We start from the raw sequence: 16,568 nt of genomic DNA on the forward strand, positions 1-16,568 counted from the left end.
ATCTTGAAGAATTAGGGACAAAATACCACATTTCAGATTGCTTGAACTAATTGAATTTATAAAAGTGTTATTTATTTCTTGTGTTCTCTCATCCCTTCAGTCTCTTTTTTTTTTGTCTCCTTTTTTTATGCTTAGCTTAAAACTCTGGAAGATATTTTTGAAAATATTGTATTAAAAGTGGCAACACTAAGTTCTAATGTTTATCTTAATGAAACATTTCATACTCTGAAAAATTCTCTTTATTCCAAGATATTATCTATGGTTTACAAAATTTTTATGATGATTGTTTGGAGGTCTTGGCTTAGGAAATCTAGCCTTGACACACATTTATGGAAAATTAATTTATTTCAGTTGCCTCTTAATGTTGTCTGAAAAGAGGAACTATTTAAAATTAGCTGCCAGACACAGAAATAATCCTAGTTGAAACAGAACATGTTACATAAAATATAAAGGGGCTAATCTAGCTTTTGGATGGTGCAAGGATTTTAACATATCTTATTACCACCTGGAATATATTTTAGCCAGGCTTTAGAGAGATACCATGAATTCTTCTCATACATTCAGGATCATGGCCTAATATTCTCAAAATGTTTGCAGAAAACAAGATATATTGTGCTGTTGACTTTTGTGAGGCTCCTTGGAGAGCTTCACACTATCAATACCACAAAATTAACTGAAATAACAGCTATTCTAATTACAGACAAGTTAGAAAAGCTGAGACTTTCAATTTTCAAAATACCAGTGGATTCAGCTAATTGCCAAATGCTGTCACAGTGAGAGCAGCCAGGTCATGTTATCAAGACCTTTGTTGTCCAGTGGCAGTGAAAATAATAGGAAGAGAATACTTAGTACCTGAAATAAATGCAGCCGGCATCAGACGCCAAGGTCAGACCCTTTCCCTCCTGAGTGCTAGCCTGGTATCAGGAACAGGAGAGTTTATTCAGATCTGGCAGCGAAGCCCCAGGCATACAGAGACACTCTCTCTCTCTCTCTTTTTGGATTAATTTTTAACCTATTTTTAAACTGACTCCTTCTTGGAATGAAGGATTTTGCAACTTGTTCTCAAGAAACATTTTTAATCTTATTCACTTTACTCTGTTCAAATCAAGGAATATGAAGGAGGAATTTCTTTCTAACAAGAGTGGGACCCCTGAGATGTCATAGCTGGCAATGGCAGGGATGCCTCCCCTTTGGAGGCACTACCAATTTCCATCCCCATGGACGATCAGGTATCCCCATCCATGATCAGGTAAAGCTGGGTGAAAGAACTGGAGCCAGTGGAGCTATCCGAAAGTAATCATAGTGTCATAGAATATCCTGAGTTGGAATTATCAAAGTGCAACTCTTGGTCCTGCACAGCCCAGCCCCAGGAATCACACCATGTTCCTGAGAGTGTTGTCCAGACACTTCTTGAACTCAGACAGTCTTGGTGCCACGACCATTCCCCTGGGAAGCCTGTTCCAAGAGCTCTTTCATATTAGAACCAAGTTCTAGTGAGCTCATTAAAGTCAAGGATGTGGATGGGAAACCACTGAGAATAACATTTGGCCTAAAAGCAAAACTAACCAAAAAATAAAAACACCATCAAGATTTGGGGGCAACATTGTAACTTAAACACATTTTTCTTTATGCTGATGTATGTTTTCTTCTGAATGCTCAAAATTTACTATGTGTTTCCTGAGCGTTGCCTAGCTTTTTGGTTTCCTAAGAGGAAAATAAAATTTGTCATTACTGTTATCCTTTTACTTAAATTCCATGCCCAGGAATTACAGATAGACATGCTGTGCCTTCATTTTGACACATCAGCCATCGCATACACAAATCACATGTTTAAATTTCCACAATCACATGCTCCATTATCAGCCACACAGATAGTAGAGCAAGCTCAAAATAAAACTGCTTTGTTCCAGTCATGAGCTCTATAATATCCCTTATAAATCAGGATTGGTTGTATGGTTTCTTGCACACATCCTACGGATTTGCTATGCAAAAGCCATTGATCATACATACCACTTTCTTGCCTCTTTGCATCTGAAGAGCTATGCTGCTCTGTGGGGCGAAGGAGGGGGAAAAGAAGGAAAAATTTATGGGTTATGAATATTGACGGAGAAGATATTCTTTGTTTATTGAAGCTTTGTTTACATAAAAGCTCTTTACAGGGTACACCCTAAGTCTAGAGGTCCTAAACCAGTGTCAGTGAGCTGTCTGGGTATTTTTTCCCATGTATTGCACTGCTATTCTGCTGAAAATAGGGGTCCATTAACATTTGGCCCTTGAAGTTACTGAGGCTCAAGTCTCTGCGGTAGAACGTCTGCCCAATATGCAAAATAATGGAATGAATGGATTCATTGGAAACAATGATAACAAGACCTGGCTGAGCTAACTGTGACAGCATGTGGTAATTTTCCAGCCCGCTGATCCTGTAAAGAGAGCTGCAGCACAAAGTTTAGACTGTGGGGTAGGTTGGTCTGAATGGCTGCAAATAAGTGCAGAATATCTGATGATGTCATACATGCAATCTGACAGATGGGGCAGGGGTTTTGTTTGTTTTGGTTTGCTTTGCTTTGTTTTAAACTTGAACTTAACTGTTTATTTTTCCGACATACTCACAGATTACAATTATAACATGAGAAGGCACAGTTGATTTTAAAGCGTGTCTTGGAAGCATTGTTGTGCATTAGATTTAAGAAACAACCTTATTTCCTGGTGAAAGATGGTGTTTGTGCAGTGACTGTTCTGTGAATTACAGAAGAAAGTTGTTATAGAATGATGCATTATCTCTATATTCAGCCCTGGGGCTGCATTTTGAACCTAGCTCCCCTCCCCAAATCCCAATACATAATCTGAATAGCATAAATAAGTATTTTATTGCCTTAATTAGTCATCACATCAGAGAAACAGGCAATAAATGTTGTCTAAATAGGTTACTAATTTAGGTTTAATTTCTGGGAATAAAATGGGATAAAGTAAGTTCATTTGACTGTTAGGGAATTTGTGTGTGTTTGCAAGACTATGCAACTCTAGATGTGTTGCAAATGCACTTCAATGCAAACATATGCTAACACAGTTATGTACCTCCTGAAATATGTTTGAACGTTTACTCAAATGTGGACTGGAAAGATATGATACAGCATAATAATTGTGAGTTACCCTCAATATGGCTCCTTGCCACGTTATAGCTGAAAAAAACCATTAAAAGACAATTCCAATTCTGTGTTTGTGACTGAGATGATAGTACAAGTATAGAACATATTCCTGGAATTTTTAGCACCTCTAAAACTAGATTAGACTTTTCATATGCTCCAAGGGAAAGATGCATAGAAATTTTTAATGTATTCCAATTGCACCTTCCTCTCTCCCTTCCGCTGTTATTTGTCCTTTTGGCTGTGAGCTCTCGAGACAGTGTCGAAGCACTGTAAAATAATGACAATAGGAAGAAAGTAGAGGTACACAAGTAAAAAAAGAAACACACGTTGATTACAATGGGATTTTCTCTAAGCTTGACATAGTTATCCAAAGTTAAGATAAACACAGGCAATATTTTAAAATGACAAAGCACTGCCTAAGCAAACCAGAAGGCCAAATTTTGAGGACCAGAGTTTACTACTTGATTTTAGTATCATTTTTGAAGCAGAGAAACTGTTGGGAGGCATAACTTTTATCACAGCTTGAAATTATTGTTATCAACAATGTGTATTATGTCTCAACTGAGGAGTAAATTCCTATTATAATAAACACTGTACAAATATACAATTGCAGGCAGCTTCTGATCCAATGAATTTTTAGTGTGATAGGCAAATTCAACACGAAGACAGACCAAAAGGTCTCTCTATACTTTCATGAAACTCTTCATATCCACCGAAAGAAATAGGAATAGGATAGGAAGTGCCATGAATTTTTAGAATGGGGAAAAGAGGTTTGCCCATCTCCTCCATAACTTGAATCTCATGTTGATTTTATTGCTAAGAAATTGTGACTACATTTTAATGTAACCTACTAGAAATATAAGGAGCATGTTTGTCACCCTCAGTGACCAGAGAGGAGAACAAAATGAAATACATGAGTTGTCACTAATATCCACTCTTAGGCTGTAAACTCTGTCTTTTTATTACTCCTTGCTTTATAGAAGAAGAATTTCCAAATTCTAGGAAGTTTACCACTTTTTGTTTAATACCTCAATATAGGACATTTTCACCCAGGAGGGATCTCCGTTAGTCAGAGAACCAGTAAAATTCTGACACGGGGGAATCTGCTTTTCAGATTTTTTTAATTTCTTTTTTGTGAGTAATGAGTACCTTGGAGGAGGGTAGCCTGTGACAAAGATTCAGAGGCCTCAATAGTTTTCATACAGGTGTTAGGATCCCTCAATTCAAGCATCCCAGAAACTCAAAGAGAGCCCTGAAACAAAAAAAGAGAGCATGATTCACTGACAAGAATTCATCTTTTTCAGGTGAAGAATTCCTGCAGCTATTTGCAATGGAAAAGAGATAAGAAAACAGAACTGTGGGAACTGATGATTTAGATTTACAAGTGGTTTTACTGCTCTGGGAGAATGGAAGTGACTTCAGCCTGCACAAAATTCTGATGAGGAGAAAATAGTACATCTTGACTTACCAGATGTAAAATATTTAATCATGAAAACATCCGCAGTGGGGCAGAAAATAACTCATCAAATCACAGTTATTAACTTTTATTAAAAAGAAGTTTACAGTTTTTAGCAAGTAAATGCATCAAGTGCTAAATTTTAAATTGGATTAATTAATTGTTTGCATCATTATTATGAAATCTGCTATACAAATTTAATTTTAATGTTAATTAAATAAAATTAAAGTTATAATTAAATGCTGTAAATTATGTCTATTTTATTATGACAAAGAGTTATTGGTTTTAAACAAACTAGGAAGAATAAATACAAGTTTCAGTGAGCTTAGCATGTTATACGTGCATCTTGGCCTTTAAGGAGACACATTGAATGGCTAGATGTATGAAACTTTCAGCACCTGCTATTTTAAACTGGTTTAATTTAACAACTCGATCACTTTTCTCCTGAAATCAAGTATTAGTTCCTGCAGAATCTTTATTTCTGCTACATGTGTATGTGTACATTGCTATAGAGTAAGTCTGCAGCATTGTTCCATTTTTTGATATAGTACTGTATTCCTTCTACTTTATATGTACATACAGAAGCATTTACCTCTGTGTGTACAGGTTTACACCTCAGAAATGGTCTGTCCTTCATTTCTGTATTACATGACATTAATGTCATCCCTCCGGTCCATCATGTTGATGGCCATGGGCCATCCTTACTCCTCACTTTTCAGAAACTTTTAGTACTTATTTTAGTAGTTCTGTGAATTTCTCCTCTCTGCCTGTGTGTTCACCAAGCCATTGATTTTAAGGACCACAGGTAAAGACCTTAGACTGTACCTTGTTCCCTTGTCAAAAGTGTCACCACAGAAAGTCAGTGAGGGGTGAGATGCAGAGATGGAGATATTGAGAGAGTTTAAGACAAACACATCTTTTCTTCAGCAATGCCTAAAGACTTCTTGACATTTTGAGATGCCATAAATATTGATGGAAAATAGCCAGTGATTCTCTCAGTTGCAGAAGAGGAATGGTTTCCCAATCCTGCTCATATTTACAGGTAGCAAATCTGTCACACTACAAACCAAAATACCAGGAGATGCCTGTTCAGCTCATACCCCTGGCAGTTTGGAAACTTGAAGGAATAGACATGAGTATTAAAAAATGCGAACAATAAAGCATTTAGAGGGATAGTATAGTAGTACATACTCAGGAACAGATCTGATATTAAACACGCATTTCAGGTCAATGCCATTGCAGAATTTTAATCACAAAAAAATATGTCATCGTTTTACACTATTGTCAGTATAGCAATATGAAATTTAAATGACATTATTCATTTTCGTTTGTCCTAAGAAGTGTTTTTCTCTTTCTTTTCTGATAAATAGCATGGAACATGCATGACAGTAAGTTGCTGCTAATGTCCATTTGACAGAAGGAATTTTTCAGGAAGAAGCATGGACATGGAAGTGGGACAGATGAAGAGACCCCAGGAATGCTCTCTTCCTACTGTACCGGAGAAGCCCATTGTGCCCATGGCCAGGCTCTGTATTAATATTTTCCTGAGCATTATTATAGAGCTTGCATGATATTACATACACTGCAATGTACAAGTGTAGACTCAGGATACCATTTCGTCCTCCTCCAAACACAATGACGTGATTCTGATTCTGCCACCCAAGGTGTCTTTGCACCAGGTTTGAAGAGAACTGCTTGCGTATGGTATTTGGCTACAAAGAAAACATGAATTTGAGGTCTCTTTCTGAAAGGGCATACACTGTATTAATTATCAGGAGACTCATGCTTACATAGCAATACAGCTATGTTTTTAATGTAGAGTTATCAAAATCCAAATTGAAATGATTACCGAATTTTCAGTCTGCAAATGAGAAGAAAAAAAGATATATGGTCTTGTTTATGCACAAAAATAATTTTAAATCAATTAAACTATTGAAAACCCCTATGTGAACACATTTAACTTGGTTTACATCTGGTTTGTATTAATTTAACTTCATTCAGTTTTCACCAAATCAATGCAAATGTGTAACTAGCTTAATGGCTCTTGGTTTTCCAGAACAATAGTCTTTCATTCTCAACAATGGGGGGCTCTTTTAATTTCCTACAAATACAAAAGGAGGCATCAAACTGCTTTTATACCACCACTTTTATACAATCACTTTTACTGTTTTTCTATTCTTTCCTTTGACTATGTAAAGCATGATTTTCTGCATTAAGTAGCTAAAAGTGACAGAACATGAGGGGGGTTCAAGGTAGAACAGGAAAAGAAGACTTTCTGGTTTTTTATGTGCTGATATAAAAGAGTACTCAAGACAAATACAGAGCAGGTCACTCACATAAGTTTCTGGGTGTTTTTCAGGTGTTAATTTCTCCATCTAATCTCCAATATTTGTCGCTTGTCAAACAGTCATGTTGCCCTTTCCCAAGCATTCATTCCCTTCTTTAATTGATGTTGGACGTAGCTAATTTTTTCTGCCAATTAAAGTGAACATTTCTTGTTTCAGAATAAAGTCATGACTTGTGGTTTTGTCTAGGCTGATAACAACCACAACTGTTTTGAGATCCTTCCAGACCATGTAGGATGGTCATTTTATTGTCTTATTTTCATTCTCCTGAACTGTTGGATTTAAGATCATGTTTATTTGCAGACAAACCCTGAAAAGTGTCGTAGGCTTGATAGAAATTTCCAAGAGCCATAAGAGCCTGCTGAAGACAAGAGCTGTTTTCTGGCAGTACCACTAGGTGCTCTGCACTTCACAGGATTCAGACTTGGACTTTACTGGAGGTTGTTAAAAAGCAAAATAATCTTTCCTGTAAGGGTAACAAATTACTTGCAAAAAATCTCTGCTCTGAATTTCCTTGCAAGTTTGTTTTCTGTAACACACTGTTCCTTAGAGAACAACAGAAACAATGCAGGAAATAGGTTTGAGGACATTTTTTATGTAATGGATTTGATATCTCTAGAAGAAGGGCTGAAGACATAGAGTTCATCCCCCAGGCCTTGGGAACATCTCAAAGTCACAAAACCAACAAAGAAGTTTTCAGCTTTACCAAATGCAGTCATTATGTGAAATCCTTTTCCATAAATCATCTTAAAGTTATTTTCAAGGCCGATTCAATATAAACCTACTTTTCCAACCAGGCATATCTGTGGTATGAAACACCGAAGAAAACTATGAAAGCTGCCTTTGTTAATTCACTTGGAAATATAAATAACTGAGATAGTAGTCAGTTGCCTTTGACATGGGAAAACTGCTGGAGAAATTAAGATGCCAAAGAATAGCCCGAAATACTCAGTAAATTACATATTGCAAGTGCTGATGGAAACCACTCATCCATTGTTTGAAATAATTGACAAAAAAGTTAGCATTTTGTGGCCAATATTGGCCTTACCCATCTGGGCTATAAATTCACGCAAATCAACGTTTTCCTGAAGTGCTTATGTTGTTGAAACCAGGAAAGTTTGAAAACAAAATATTGTTTCCACCGTGAAAAATACAACTATCTTTCAATTGGAAGTAGATACTGAGTCTCGAAAATGTTGAGAAATGTGTGATAGCGGTTCTTTTAAGTGACCTGATTATCTAACCTTCTTTAAAAATTGCTTTCTCTCATATTGTTCCCTTATTTAATAACCTCTGTCTTGGAGACCTATTAGATAACATGCCACAGCATACTTAAAAAGTAGAGAGGAATAAACAAAGCGAAACTTAGACAATTGGTGATAAGATTGATTCAGAATTCCTCTACATTGATATGCAATAAATTGCGTATGCTAAGTATGCTCATATATAATGTAAAACACATATAGTTGCAAATGTATTGGTTTTTAAAATACATTTTTATGCATGCACATAAACAAGTAATTGCAGATATGAATATATTCCAGTCTTACTCAACATGGAAAGTTAGAGGTTCTGTTTTATTAACTGGCGTCTTGAGACCACAGTTGGTTATTGCTGATTCTTGTTGGAAGCAGCACACGTCAGGTGGTATAGGTGTTTGGTACTACAGTATCATGTTACCACATGCCAGGCAATTTCTGAATCTCATTTCTTGTGTCAGAGCTGCACAGGTATTGTCTCACCCACAAAAGTAATCCATAAAATATACAGTAAATAAATTATTAACTTACATATTACATTTGTATGTAAAATATAGTGCATGCCAATGTGCTTCCTGATAGGTCTCTCAAGATTTTTCTGTGCATATCATTGAAGTGACACAAATGAAGCATGTGCTAGTTCTATTTTGGTTTAACTTTCTATTATACAGAGTAGATGCAGTTATGCCAAATAACTTCTCTATTATCAAGGACAGAGAGAACAAAGACATCAAATGTATTCTCTAAAAACTCCTCTCTTTTGCATTTTATTTCTCAAATTATTCATTAAAGTTACCTGTTTCAGGATGACCTATACAAATCAACACAGATCTGCTAAGATTTATAAAATAATAAAGCTTTGATCTAGGCAGTAGGCTGCTCTTGCTCTCAGCTTTTGCTTTTACTTTAGCTTTTGCTAAGATATGTCATTTTGTTTGGTCTAGTTTTGTTTGGGGTTTTTGTCTGCTGCATGATTTAGAGTAAACACATTTGTCATTCTAAGTTGAAGACCGAAAAGGTAACTATGATATGAATAATATGTAAGTACTTCATGACCTTTCTATAGATTCAGTATAAACTCAGCATTGGTTAATCTCTGTCAGAACTGTATGATTATTTTTGATATGTCACTGACGTCAGCAGAGGATAATGTGACTCAAGTGACAGCACTTTGAAATTTTATCCAAGCCAGATAAAAAGTTACAGTAGTTCAAACTTTCTCTTCTTTTATGATCAAATTTAAGCCGGTAACACTTATAAACTACTTGTTGATTGAATAAAAAAGTGACATTTTCTCCTTCAAAGAGAAAATGGCAAAAAAAGATGGGAAAAAACCCACTCGTTTTTCAGGTATGAAAATCATTTTACTAGATCCTCAAGTCTTTAGAGAAGATTTAGTCATTACAGACGGCCCTCTTAAAGCTGTTAACGAATGAAGTCTTGCCTGCTGTACTTTACAAGGCTACAATTTTCATCTTGGGGTTCCTGTGACTAAATAGTTCAACTAAACTCGTTCAGTTTATGACATAAGAGAATTTCTCAGTGAAATTATAACCTTGGGAATACCCAAGCAGCTTTTGATTCTATTTGCAGACTCAAGTCTGCAAATCGCTACTTGTGTATCACTGCAGAGCAAGTTAACTGTAAGCAATAAAGCACTGCAAAATTTATTTAATACATGAAAATTGTTTTTTTTTAGTAGCATTGTTCACATTCATATCAATAGTTTAGAAAACTGTGGTGTCGCCTTTTTTGCGTGTGTTTTTCTGGGCAGTTGAGCTCTTTCAATAGGATAAAATTCATGGCCTCAACAATTGATGTTTTGGTTACCTCTGCACTGAGCCAACCCTTCAGTAAGTTTCCATTGTACCATGGCTACTGCAGTGTAAGAAATATGTCATGCCTGGGCGGGTCTTCCCCAACAGTACTTCTTGCATGGATGATGCAAGCTTTATTTCTGGAATTTTGGAAGACTCTCTTGCCTGACCAACTCTGGTCAATTTCTCTGCCTTTTCCATTTCTGTCCCTGTCTTATCATAGAACTGAAGATTGGAAAAGACCCTTAAGATCATCAACTCCAACCCTAATCTTCTTCTGCCTTCCCAATTGTCCCTGTCCAATGCGTGTCACAAACTTTTCTTCTTCCGTGCTGATTAACTTGTTGAAAAGGCACAGAAGAGATGTTATTTACTACCCACCCTAGTCCTGTCACTTGCATCTCTGCTGCAAGACCTTGGTCTCAGATCAGACAGACTCCAAAGAGGAATTAGAGAATCATAAAGTCATTTAAGTTGGAAAGGACCTTCAATATCATCAAGTCCAAGACCATGAGGTAAACTGCAATTTCTGTCTCCTGAAATTGCAATTTTGTCTTTTGTGGTTTTAAATCACTTAGGAACCACTCTAGACTTCAATAAACCAAAGAATTATCCAGATTTTCCTAAGTCTGAGAATTTTTTGTAACTATTCACTAAATAATTTTGAAGAAGAATTTTTCAATATAAATGCAGGTGATCTGCAATTTGTTTTTTCTCACCACTTGACATTTATTCATCAGAGTACACTACCAGTCACATTTTTATTTTTAAAAATAATCATAATTGCTTTATGATTTGAGATTCCCTTAAAATATTTGAAAGTAACCATATTTAATGCTTACCAAGGAACAAAAGAGAAAAAAAGAGATTGCCATACTTGCAACCTAGAATCGTAAAAGATTGCAAGAGTTTGGTCTCTTATTTTTATTTTCATAATAAATCAGCTTGATGCTTATTAGTGGTCAATGTGGTTATCAACTTTTCCCCTGTCCTGTCACTAGCTGGCACACTGTGAACCATGAGGCAGTGGGATGAATAGGAGGAGACCATGTGAGATCTCTTTCAGTACTGTAGTCTGGGCTCCTACGCAGTGGCTACTTAACTGGCAGAATTCTGCAGAAATTTTCCTTAATTACACTGTGATTGGAATCACACCAAAAGTCACATCCTTGTCACCATACAGTGTCACATCTACAGTAACCTGCTAGTAATCTCTAGCTCACAGAAGTGTCACAGTTTTGCTTTGAAGCATGTCTGCCTCTTTATGTCATAAGGATGTCCTCTTTTGGTTACTCTATGTCCTTCATCCCTGGCAACATTGATGTAAGTTACTGGTAATCTTCAAAATTGCTTTGTTTTCCAAAAAAAATATTGGAACTGAGTGTATGGATAATATTGAAAAACTATATGAGTGAATAGTAAAAATCTTCTCCTTACTGTCACAGCACTGCAAAAACTGATCTGCATACCGTAAAAAAAAAAACAGCAATTGTTCAAAGGCAAACTATGTGTATTAATTTTAAATCACTGGAATGGTTTTGTTTCTACTTTTTCTGCTCTGCTTCATGTTTCCATCATCTACAAGAAGCAGAATGTTGAAACTAGGAAACTTAGTTTTCAGTGATGTAACTGCTGCAAAATCTCCCAAGAAAACTCAATATCTTGGTAAAAGAGGTTTAAAGAAAAAACTTGAAAACATTTTGGGTCTTCCATGAATCACATCACCACATCTTCAGAGGTTTGTTTGTCATCTAGTATAAGCATTTGACTCATTTTTGTTTCATCTAATCTCTGCTTCTATTCCACTGCCTTTTTCAAGATATGGGAATCAGGCCTTTGGTGTTAATATTAAACAGTTTAAAAATATTTTTCTTCCACAATCATGCTTTATTTTTCCCTTCCTACTTTTCTTTTATAATATCAGGTTCTCATATATCAGGATTTTGTAGCACTAGTGAGTACAAGAAAGAGTCTTCTCAGGATTTCAATTATCATTCATAAATCATGATTTTCAGGGTTAATATTTCAATACCTGTAAATCTCATGTTACAGAAATGAAGCATCGCAGATTTGAATCAACTCTTTCCTTTTAAAACTGGTTTTAACCCATTAAATATTTTTTTTGAATGATAGGAGATGTATCAGTAGGCCAGCTCCTCAGGAAGCAGCTGTCTGGAATCACTCAAGTAACTTCACTGATCAAGAAAGGAAAGACAAAATTATTATTAAAATATTATTAGTCGCAATGTTGATAGACAAAACTTGGCTCATAAGCAGAAGCAGAAAGATGCTAAGTGTACTCTTGAGAGCACATCCTCTTCAGTAATAGTTGTCTTTGGTTTAGAATCCAGGATGAAGGTCCTCTCCTCTGCTTTGTCTGAATTCAAGTCTCATGTCACTCATGACATCAGGTTTCTCGTGGTCTCTTGCCTCTTCCATCATTCTCACTCTCCCCACTCAGTCAGACTCCAAATTCTGAACACTGGTGCTCCTGGAATCTACAGCTTCCAAAAAAATCACTAAAAACCCAAAAAGTGTCCCTGTATCACCAGGGCTATCACCCTGTTTACAATGCTCATATGGAGAAAACATTCAGCTGACTTTTACAGCTCTTCTTTCTTTCTTTTCTTTTTCTTTCTTTTGCTATTTTCTGCCATAATCCTAGTCCTGCATTGCTCCTGCCAGCCTCCAGCAGACAGCATGCTTTATGCAGTGCAAGAAGCGTATGAGTTCTACATGGCCTCTTGATAGTGGGATGGAGAGACAGCGTCTCTAAAAATTAAGCCATCTAAGGATCAGTTTTACCATTCAGTTAAGACTTTTTCTTTCATGATTTTTCACCATGAAGAGTTTGTAATTATTTTCTTCAGTCATTCTGCTCTTCCTCTTTGCAGGAGCAAGATGTGGAATAGGAATTTCAAACAGCTCTCACCAATGCACCTCAAGAACCATTTTATGACCCTCATATAGCACTTTAAAAAGCTGTTTAATTTCCTATTTAAAACAAATTACTCTTGTATGCTCTAATCAGGACACAAAGGATCCCAGATCTTGTCTGGAAGTATGTGGAGGTTACTGAGAGGTTGTCCAGATTGATGGTTACACTGAGTGTATGACCTTAAAATGAACTTTGACTAAACTTTGCTCTTTGTGCACTTGGCAGTCTGTATTGGAAAGTATCAATTGTCTACATTCAACATATTAAATGTAAGGCATATGCTTTACAGAGACTTGGATCTTCTTTGTTTTTACAGAATAAAATCTTCATCAACCATATTTACATCAGTTGTATCAATTATTCCACAACTATTTCAATCTGCTTTAGAATGCATGTATTCCATTAGAACATGTCAATCATCTCATGTTTCTTCACCATTTCCTCTTCTAGGTTGTGTATCCTTCTCATCACTGTGACAAGGCTGATAAACAATAATTGTGTTTTGGATGATAAATCTCCATGACAGTTTTGCAAGACTGCTTTACGCTTAAGCTCCATTTAAATCCCAGGAGCCAAGAATTGCATTAGCATACTTTTATTTGAATTTTTTTCATGTATTGCAGATATATATACATACACATACATACATACATACATACATACATACATACATACATACATACATACATACATCAGGGAGAAAGAATAGGAGAGAGAAGAGAAAGAAAGATTTTCAGATCACGAGGTACATGCTTTCGTAGAAAGCATTCAGGCACACAACATAACAACAGAGAATTATTGCCACAAACAGGTAATATACAGATCAGAGTGAGCACTTGCTATGACCAGGACAATTTCTTTTACTAATAAGTGTCTAAAAGACCCTCCTTATTATTTATTAAAGACTATGATATTACAATGGCTAATTCATGCTAGCTTGTCAAAAAAAGCCTCATTAGCAATTTTTCACCCAATGTTTTCACAAAAACCCTAGCGTCCCTACCAAACTAGGATCTCCCCTCTGCTGTCAATAGCTAATTGTCCACTAGGGCAACTTTTGCTGAATATGAAAATGTCATGGTTTGAGAACCCCAAAATCCAATTCCCTAGTCCAAACCCCCTCCCACATCTCAACCCAGTGTGAGATGGGTTTCCAGACACCACACAAGACTCAAAATGGGGGGAAAGGGAATATATTACAATGACTGTACAAATAAATACTACAATACATTATATACAATCTTATCTATCTCTACCATGACATAAAAGTATTTATAATGGATCAAATCTCTTCTCCCCTCCAAATAAAAGTCCAGGAGGGAAGAAGGAAGAGATCCTTTCCACTCGGAGCAGCAGTTTCTCCAGGGCAGCAGTCTATCTCTCTCTCATGCATGCAGCAGCTGTAGTTGGATCTCTGCCAGCACACACGAGGGGGGTATCCAAGCCCCTCAGCCCGTCGTCTCCAAGGGAGGGTCTTCTCTTCCGTGGGCTGTGTTCACCCGGACAAGGTCACTTCACCACGGTCATATCAATGAAGTGCAGAGGTCTTCATGACGGTCCGTATCTTTAGGAGATTCAAATTCCCTTTGCAGAGCTCTGTGCTCTGTCTCAAGCAGCGGGGGGGGGGCAAGATCACCCCCTCCACATTCCTTCTCGGAGCTTTTCAGCTCCTTTCTGCAGTGCTGTAGTACTTCAAGACTCTTTCAAGTAAGAGTCCATCATCCTCCTCCTTTCTAGGAGGAGTCTCCAAGGAGTTTGGGGTTTTTTTGTTCAGTTCTTACCTCAACTTTCTCTCTCTCTCTCTGTAGAGCCTAGTTCTCTCTCTGCTGCTGGGTCTCTCTTGGCTCTCCCAGACAACTCTGTGTCTTCCTGCTCAGCTGCATGCTTGTTGCTGCTTCTCTTTTATTTCTTGTCTCTCTGCCACTTTCTCCAGCCAGTGTTGTTTTCGCCACTGCTGCTGCTGCTGACGGTGGAGGAAACTTCTTTAGCTTTCTAGCTACAGGCACTTAGCCCAGCCTTACCCTGTTCCAAGTCCCTGTAGTCCCCCAGCCAGGGCTGGGGGGGCCAGAGCCCCCCGGGGGGCTCCTGCTCTTTCTCCTCATGGTTCTACAGCATGGCTACTTCTCCAACAACAACTACAACTACTTTTCTGCTCTTCCGGTCTGCTTGTGATATGTTTATATTTTGCAGAAGTGCTCATTGCGTAAAACCTCAAGGGTCACCACCTCCTGGGGTTTTTATAACTTCAGGGGGAAAACTGTTTCCCCCCACCACAGAAACAGGACTACCAAATCGTGTTCTTGAAAAGAAAAAAGACTTTTATGCAGTGGTTTAGGTTCTGCTATTAATTTTTTATTTTTTTATTTAATTAAATTTTATTTAGTAGATTCATTGTTTTAAATATGAATTATTTACTGCTTTGCTATGAAAATAACTGGTTTTTTCCCATCCTATTCTTAAATCAAGCAACCAGTTTCCATTTTCCCTATTTGTGTAAAGCTATTAATATTAGTCTATTTTACGACGTAGTGTGAATAAAATGACCAGGACAATTCTAATAGTAAATTCTAATAGTATTTATAGAATGTTATATGTACGTATACTTTGCATAGATATTTGCAGCACAAATATGTATAGTTCTACATACATAAAGGAGTTAAAATCTTTTTAAAAAAGGATTAAAGTTAAAATAACCCAGAAAGTGTTGCACTGCTGCCAAGTTTTAGATGAAGATTAAGCAGCTGAATTAGGTCTCTTAAGAAGCATTTTTGATCAATATTCAGAATAATAACGCAGATAAATATAAAACTGAACATACAAAAGCTATGAATAGCAATGCCTGTAAACCAGGTATCTACTATAGTTTTCAAGGCAGCGGTTATTTTTAAGGACCTTTTTAAATCACACCTCGAGACCACAATTTAGCAATACTGTCAGGACACAGGGCTGACTGATAGTCAACAATGAATGTTGTACATGTTGTAACAGGAGCCGGCACCCATTTGAACAACCCTAAAATTCAGACCCATCAGGAACCACTGTAGTTCAATGCCAAGGAAGACTGAAGAGCAGATTTATGGCCTGGACACAGTAAGAACCAACAGTGGGGATCAAAATCTGTGCTGGGTGGGCCAGAACTAGACTTTTTTTTTGCTTAACTGGAATCATTAGATGTAGCCAGCATGTGAACATATTACTCTACAGAGTAAAAAATGGAAAGCATTTTTAAAAAGACTGGTTCTGAGTCTTTTCATTATATGTATGGCTCAAATGAAAATTTTCTGGGTTAAAATCAATCATCAACAAATAAGTGCAAGAAATAAAAGGGGAAAAAAAGCATGATGACACAGATTTTTCTCTCCTCAGCTTACTAGACACATTCTTTATCACGTCTAAATGTATCAACAAAGCTTGCTTTGCTTTGAGGAATGAGGCTAATTAAAACTCTTTTGAAAAATGAGCCAAATTAAAAAACAAAGAAATATTTAAAACATCTCTTCAGCCATAGTAATAGTCTGATGAACTTTAAATGAATCATTGCAAAACATATTCCAGCCAAAACATGTTTCACCAATTATTCATCAGTGTTGTGGTTATAGTGGTACTA

At 36.8% G+C, this 16,568-nt stretch overlaps 1 long non-coding RNA gene across 2 annotated transcripts in view; it reads left to right on the plus strand.

Annotated features, from left to right (window-relative positions):
* The window catches only part of LOC113986867, a 116,956-nt gene extending 112,172 nt beyond the window's left edge, over positions 1-4,784 (plus strand). For both annotated transcript variants that reach the window (XR_005564439.1, XR_005564440.1), the window contains one exon: positions 4,451-4,784. This is a non-coding gene — a long non-coding RNA (uncharacterized LOC113986867). The remainder of the gene's footprint in view (positions 1-4,450) is intronic.
* Positions 4,785-16,568: the final 11,784 nt, after the last annotated feature.

Source organism: Pipra filicauda, unplaced genomic scaffold (assembly GCF_003945595.2).
Source record: "Pipra filicauda isolate LSUMZ 115617 unplaced genomic scaffold, ASM394559v2 scaffold31_size4109673_pilon, whole genome shotgun sequence".
NCBI classification, from domain to species: domain Eukaryota; kingdom Metazoa; phylum Chordata; class Aves; order Passeriformes; family Pipridae; genus Pipra; species Pipra filicauda.